Source organism: Barbus barbus, assembly GCF_936440315.1.
Source record: "Barbus barbus genome assembly, chromosome: 30".
NCBI classification, from domain to species: domain Eukaryota; kingdom Metazoa; phylum Chordata; class Actinopteri; order Cypriniformes; family Cyprinidae; genus Barbus; species Barbus barbus.
Genome location: NC_136758.1, coordinates 15152091 through 15160795, shown reverse-complemented (window position 1 = coordinate 15160795; position 8705 = coordinate 15152091).

Here is an 8705-nt window from a genome sequence, read left to right as displayed (position 1 = left end):
TATAAATGCATCATTCATTCATTCATTCATTCATTCATTCATTCAAAATGGCTCTATGTTTTGGTTTAGTCGGTGTAAAGCATTACATTTCACTTAGTGTACATTGACTTCTGTGCACTGATTAAATACTGAAGTATTAATAGTTTGAAATAACATGTACACAATATGCAATTCTGAAATAAGCATGTGAACAGGCCACTGGGTTTAGCTACTCAAATCCCTACATTTCACAAAAGATAGTATGCTTCTGACAGTTTTTGCCATGTGATTTTATGTTTTCTGTCTATTCTGTATGTACCCACTTTTGACATAATTGTGTAGTTGTTGCTAAATAGTCTTTAAATTCTCATTCTGCAACTTCAATAACAGCTTTGGAGATAAACTATCTGTTATAGTATATCGCCCCTGCCCTAAACAACAATCTAATCTTCACAAGATGGAGAAATTCTTACTTCAAACTCTAATGCAATTGAGAGGTGAGAAAAGAACTGATGGTTTCACACAGAGCCTGCTTTCCTTGAAAGGGTTAAACCTAAGAGAATATGCCTAGTTGATTCTTCATCAGTATCACTAACCAGTAGGTGGTAGCAGATCAAAACAGTTCAAAGTGCTGTCTGCTTGAGAACTGCCTCCCCTTTCAAATCTGACAGGGGATCAACTTATGATATTTGTATGCCAATTTGACACATCCACACCAGAACAAAGCATAGTTTTTAGAACCATATTTTCAGTAAAATGACAAAAGGTTAAATGTGACCCTGGTCTGGACCACAAAACCAATCATTAGGGTAATTTATACATCATCTGAAAGCAAAATAAATGAGTTTACCATTGATGTATGGTTTGTTAGGATCGGACAATATTTGTCTGAGATACAACTATTTGAAAATCTGGAATCTGAGGGTGCAAAAAAATCTAAATATTGAGAAAATTTCCTTTAAAGTTGTCCAAACGAAGTTCTATTTACTAATCTATTACTAATCAAAAAAAGTTTTGACATATTTACAGTAGGTAATTTACAAAATATCTTCATGGAACATGATCTTTACTTACATAATCTTTATGATTTTTGGCATAAAAGAAAAATAAATAATTTTGACCCATACAATGTGTTGGCTATTACTACAAATATACCTATTGCACTACAAATATGCACTATTTATGACTGGTTTTGTGGTCCAGGGTCACAAATATTAATTGTGCACATTTTCTTAAAGCTTTCCCAGTGTGTGCCAGTATGTAATATTTAGCATATTGATTTGTAACAGTAAGCAGTTTTTAATGAATTGTAATGACTTTTGCATTAATTTGTTTACCGTCCTCTTTCTACAACATTTTTTTAAATTGTAAATAATTTTTTAGACTTTTTCAGACATGCTATAAAGTATTGTGAAATATTAGTGATTACAGTTATAGATATGAGTGATTTTGATGAATTTTAAAATAGCTGTTGCTGTACAGTGTTATGTCAGGATGCCATCTTGTGTATTATAATGAAAAACACTGCATTTATACTGTAGTGTGAGTCTACTAACTCAGTGGCCTCTGTAATAAGAACTGATTAAAACATCTGGTGCCCTGGAGGCAATACTGTTTTTTAGAGATTTCTCTACCACTCCGGCAAGTGCGCACAGAATCCGCATTCAGTCACTGGATGCACCTGTAAACTAAGCTGCGTTGCCCTAGCTGGCAGTCACAACTTATTCATAGACTTACTGGAGTGGATTAAAACAAATAAGTGCTGGGCTGCATGTCTGTTTCTCCTGCCTGAGCAGATCTAGTAGACTCAGATCAAGGTCTTGACTTGTCTATTGTTTGACAACACTTGCGAGGGGGTCCTTGAATGCTCTTTTGACTTGAGATATAAGATTACAGGCCATGCTTTTCCTCCCGTCACTAAATTCCAGAGGGAGTCCAAACAACTCCCTCAATTTTCAACGCAGCGCTTCCTCCCCCAGTGTCCAATGCTTCTCAGAGTTTGCATTATGCAAGCTAATTTAGCCAATTATGCACAGGTGTGATGCTAATTCTCCTCTCACATACCGAGCTCCCGACAGTAAAAATAGTATAATTATACAGCTGTCCCAGTGTTTTCCTTCCCAGCCACTGCAACAGCCTCTGTCTCACAAAAACCGCATTTCACTAAAGGCTAACTTGAAGAATCTGCCACGACTTTCTCTTCTTTCAACTCAACTGTTCATTGTTGTACTTTGTGCAGCAGGTGTGAGACTGTATCACACTCCGTATGAAATTTAACATTTGATATTACTGCACAAGAACAAACTAACTTGGAGTCTACACACAAATTGCTCCATTTGCCAATTGAGAAAAACATGCTTTCTTGTTTTTCACTGGCAGTTCCAATTATGTCTGGAATTCAGCTCACAACATGTAAATGGCACATCGTTTAGTTATTATAAAATGTTCATTAGCGATCTGTGGTTCTATGAAGAACCATTAGCATCCATGGAACACTCTTAAAAATAAATGTTCCAAAAGGGTGTTTTTGCAGTGATGCCATGGAAGAACCATATTCCACAAAGAACCGTTCAGTAAACAGTTCCTATAAAAAACATTTTGAAGAACATTTTAGAAATCTAAAGAACCTTTTTTAACTTTATACATTTTCTGCATTTGAAAGGTTAAGGAATGTTCAAGAACCATTGATGTCAATAAAGAACCTTTATTTTTAAGAGTGAAGGTGATTTATAGAGGAAAATGTTCCTTTAGTTTATTAAAATGTTCTTCAAATTAAGAAAGAAATGGTTGTTTTAAGAAGTGTTCACTTAGAGGTTTATTAGAGAACCTATGGTTGTTCTATGGCATCACTGCAAACAACCCCTTGGACTCTTTATTTTTAAAAGCCTAGGAACAGGCATATGTGTAAATAGTAGTTCAATGAGTCTTCACAGTTATAGAGAGGGTGGAAAGGCATGCATTTATGAAACAGTGTTTGATGGGAGCATATGAATGTTCGTCTTGAATGTTTCTGAGGAAGTGTAATGCATTCCTGATCCCACACTCCTACACAACTCTGAAAAGTCCCCAGATTCTCTCTTCTTCTTCTTTTTTTTGATAGTGATAGAGCTTACACTGGGGACAGCAACCTTTTCATTATATTCTGTCACTTTTGATACGTTTAATCGACATGACCACCAACCCTGATGAAGAGCTCTCTTCTCCAGACAAAAAACCCTGGGTATTATTATCAGGGTATGTAAGAGCTGCAAACCAGTCCTCGAAATTGATGGCTGAGGAACACAGTCCCCTGAAAGAAGTCAAATTAAATGATCATGGTCCCTAGTTAGCTGCCCTTTCAATATACGAATTTCTGTAGAGAATAGGATTGACTCTGACCCCACTTTCGAGGCTTCCCGGTGCACATGTATAACAGCTTGTGATATCTCATCTCGTGTGACTTGAGGAAATTGCTGTCTACACAGGCCAAATAATTCTGTCTCTTTGACCTGTGGTTCAGGGAAGTCTAATTATCAGCTTCAGCGCTGGGCTTGCCGGGGTCCCCAAGCCGCCTTAAAGGCCCTGGGCTGTCACCCTTTCTGTCTCCCCTCCCAAAATGAAAATTGAGTTGTCTGCAGAGTGATAAAATGTGTCTGCTAATCAGAAATGTGAAAAGATCCAGGGCAAGAGTAACACTGAGGCATGAGAGAATTGCAGATTTCTTTCTTCCCGTCTGTCAGATTGTCTAAAGTTTTGTTAACATTTATAATCACTTGAAAACATTCTTTTGGAAATGCGCACCATTTCATATCATAGATGCTCATTAGTCTTGTTGGCACGACTTGAGCTGCTGGATTTATCTAATGATTTATTGGGTTTGTTTGTTTGCGAGTTAAAATATTTGCAGATTTATGCCATTTATCCAGTTTTGTATTTGTTTACCATGCTGAATAATGTCTATATGAGCATTATTGTTCATCCAAACAAGTTATTTCTCATTATTTGTGATATAATATCTATGTAAAAAGCTGTCGTAAAATTAAGACACAATAATTCAGGAAAACATATGTCAATGTGTGAGAGAGAGAGAGATGGGATGGGGGGGGGTTCAATATTGGGTGGAGCCTTTTTCTCTCTGGGGCATCCTTGGGTATCAATAACCCAATGTTTCACCACACAACCTTTTTTAAAAGCGCTCTGAAAACAAACAGAGGCTGGACTTCCATCACCAGGACTGCAGCACCACGACTATGGATACAGGTAACACTTTTACCCAGCATTCCCTCACTTTATAGCTGCATCAACTAACCAAAACACGCCTCAACTGCTGGGACGGCGTGATTTACTTCTTTGTTTCTTTTTTAAAATATCACTTGTGTCATTTGAATATACAAAATTATTAATTCACGTTGTTGCATGCAAGAGCTGGATCTTTCTGTGAACGTTATTCTATCGCCGGTTCTGAAAAGGTTGAGCTGGAAAATGGTCTCATTTAAGAGCGTTTCAATTCAACCTTTGAACCTAGCGTAGATGATTGGGATGTTTGCTTCCTTTCCCGTTTTTGCCAACTAACATAATTCAAGATCGACTTTTCCTGTTGCTCTTATGACTCAACAAACAAGAAAAATAACTTTTGAAATTGCGTCTCTTAGTTTCACATTGCATTGCTTTGGTGAAATCTAATTTGAGAGAAAATGGCAACCCAGCTGTTCTTTTGATAGAGAATCACCAAAACATGGGTTCTTTCAGTGCAACATGCATAGTCCATCCTCATCTACACATCAATGAGCTTTTCTCTTGTCTGCAAGGCTATAATTAAAGCTCTGTGCTGTGCTAGGGGTAATTTATCCTCCTTCTCTGGCTCTGTGCTGAAATCAGGTAGCAGGGCATGATTGCAGTGGATGGGGCGTTGCGCTTTGCACAATGCGGCCGCTTTGTGTTCTTTGAGATTGTGGAGCACATGTGGATGAGCTCCCATTAAATATACAAATTTATTATGCAAACAAAAGGGGTTAATTGTCCACATATTTGTATGCAGTGTGCAAATGAATTATACGGGGAAAATGGGTTTCATAGCAACCGCTTCTGGAGGGAAGGTCGGGTTGGTGTTTTTTTGTTGCTGCTATGAAGGTTAGGGTGCGCTATCAGAGTCATCAGAGAGGGACGTCGGACCAATGACCAGTTCAAAATGGACAGTATTGCTAAATGTTTAATCTAGAATTTTTAAAGGCAGGATAGGAAAATAGGCAAAGAAAAAAGAATGGTTTTTCATATTCAACATATTCATTGCCATAAGCAGCAGACCAGAGAAAGTGAGAGCATTCATCTCCTCCATAATTAATTGCTTTATCTAGTCAATTAGGCATGCATGTTAGCACCTGCACATTCCCTGAAGACAAAGGAGAGAATTATTTCCCAAAGGCAATAGTAGCAAGTCATTTCAGCTTTAATTTGTTTGAACTTCAGCTTTTATATTTTGTCAAAATGTTTAAATGAAAAGACCAGATTAATTTTAACAGCATGGAATATCAGTTCTGTGGAATTGTTTTATGTATAGAAAAAGCAAGAAAAAAGATGATCAAATTATATAGAATTCATCAAAATCCTGATCAGGAGTCCACTGTTAACATGAACTGCATATAGAGTCTTGTTCATCCAATCAAACGAGTATCATAATTGCAAAATATATGGCAACAGTTACACAACATCACAATGTTTTTATAAAGGGCTCAACAGTAAGTGTACTAATAAATTATTTATATAAAATGTTGTATTTCATAATATTTATAGTTATAGTAATTATATCAATAGTAATAATATAATTAATTATAAGATATATTTTAATATAAATGATAACTTTTGTAATATTATATAAAATTGTATTTATTTATTTACTACTGTTGAGCCATGTTAACTACTGTTTTAAATGATAACATTTGACCAGTCTTCATCTCAAATAACATACATCTCTTCATGTTCGTGCTTCACTATGGCTTGCCATTCACTTTTTGTCTGCATTGAGCCCGGAGAATATGACCATGTGCATGAATAACAGTTCAGGCCAAGCAAAAGATCACCGAACTTTACCACAAAGCCGCAAAGCACAGCCGCTGCAGGACATGGGTCAGCACATCATTAAAGGGATTAGACAATGTTAGTAAATACATATTTGAGAGTTCCTGTGGATTTCCTGTGATTAAGTGATTGACTATGTAGCGTCTCTTTCCAACAGGGAAGCAGGGATTTCGAGGATGTCAAGACCTGGATTAGCCGTACCATGAGGGTGTCACATGAAGATTTTTTAGCAACAATGAACCAGCCGTCCCTTTCCTCACACCGTTCATCTCTTCTGAGTGTCTGCGATATGGCTTCTCCTAGCTACAGTGGCCCCAAAAGTATTTGGATACACTTCAAACATATGATTTTCATTGCATCAGATACAAAATATCATTTTTTTCCTATTACATCTGGTCCCAAGAGTTAAAACATTATTGTATAATTTTAAACTCAAACTTGTAATGTTTTGCTTAAAGTATTGTAGTTTGGTTCTTCTTGGTTTCATATCTTATGTAATGCAATTGCATTCTTTTTTTTTTTTTTTAAGTGTCCATACTTGTTTGGGGCCAGTGTACATCTAACAAATACTAATGGGAAAAGTGGTCATGTTTAATGATCATGTAGGAGTCATCCTGTATGTGTGAAAGGCACAGACAGAGCAATACCAATGACGGAGATCAACACATAGACAAATGTATAACCAATTAAATATTCAGCAAGGCAGACTCAACGCTTTATTTCAACCATCAGAAACTGATTTTATACTAAAACTATGCGTCTCTCATCAGATGGCTCACTTGATCTGTTAAGAAACTTCTTTACAGAGGAGGATTTGTCTTAAATGGACTATATGTTGCTTGACCCCTTAAACCTTGATTTATCTTGATAGAGGTTTAATTCAGATAATTCTTGATAGGGCATTAGTGTATAAGTGTAAGCTAAAGGATAAATATGTCTTTAGCTAGTGCTACTGTGTATAATGTGTAATATCAAAATGCATTGACAAGCTTGTTTTCAAGGTTCCAATTGGCCCCTTCTGATAAATTATGGTTATATATATAGTATATTGCCAATCACATGACTGAAAATATCAACGGATCATTTTCTCCAGCTATTATAGACCTTCATTGGTTTTTATAGTTCTGTAACATGCTTTAGCCGAAGCTAAACAAGCTAAATGTGCCCCCCCCCCCCCCTTATGAACACAGTAGAACAGATTAGTAATAAAAATGTACATAATGTAGATTTAATGTTTAAATATCAAATGCAGCTGATGCTGTTTTTATTAATCCTTGACAGAGAAGCAGTATGTGTATTTGTTTGTTGTCTGCTTCGAGAACATTGGTGTGACAGGTTGAAATGCAGTCCAGAAACATGTTGCCTAGAAACTAATTGAGTGAATAACCCAATATGTATGTGTTTGTCCTAGTATATGTAACCATTGGCAACAGCAAAAGCTCTCGTCTTTCATGTTAACCTGCTCATATTTATTTTTTTAAGAAGTCTGAGAATTTCAATGTCATAGAACGGCTAGACATTACATGCATGAAAATATGAAATGCACTAATGTGAGGCATGCATGATTAATTTAACCCAGAGCTTTTCTTGAATTTAACTATTTGTTTCTGAAACCTGGCTGTCTCTACGAACAGATTTCTCCTTGCTTTTTTTCTTGTATTTATTTATTTATCATGACAGAAATTAATGTGCTCATCATTTTTTCCCCATCCATTTATACAAACATGGTTTGCAAAGAATCAGTCAAACCCAATGCTTGCATGTCTGAGGGGAGCTACATTTCTGTCCTGTGCTTGCATACTCGTAAATGCTCCATAAATATGGCCCAACACGGTTATGCATTATATATGGGGACTCGTCTTAAGACCATTCCCTCTACACATGCACAGCTAGGGAGTGATGGGGGCGCACGCTGGTGGGGGAGGTGGAGGTCATGTTAAGTTCGCTCCACTAGTCTGCAAGCACTGCTCAGGATAATCTGGCTTTTGCAATAAGGTGCCATGTGCTTACAGTAGTATCTTAATTTATGAGCCTATCATCATCTTGGACACACCACAAACCTTTGTAATAATACCAAACCAAGAAAAATATTTCTAAGTCTTTTGATATCAGTTTAGTAACACAGTATAATCATAAACATTTTTGCTGAACTACTTAGCAAAGCAATTGTGTTGACGACATACATTCTCAGAAAAAAAAAACCCCAGGACAATCAATACTGATCTGCACCCTTTTACTACGGGTAAATACGTTTTCATCTCAATCAACATCTTTTGTGTTGATCACTGCTATTGCTATTGTTTAACCTGTAAAGGTTTTTTTTTTTATATATAAACCAGGGCAGTTTGTAGGGTCCCTTTATTTCCACCAGCTAGAGGGCGCCAATGAGTCCCTGTTAAAATTACCATAATTACACAGCTTTTTTTAACAAGAAAAGCATTTTTTTTTAAGTTGTAAGAAATATGGTGATCAAAAATACAAATATTTAGTGTACAGTGAAATTGCATAATTTCAATGAATGCATCTGCAAAATAATGTGAGTATTGGGGGATGACTGCCACAAGTTGAAGGTATTAAAAAAAAGTTAAAGAAAAAAGGTTACACTTTATTTTAAGGTGTCATTGTTACAGCATAATTATATATTTAAGTACTGAGTAATATTAATTAACTAT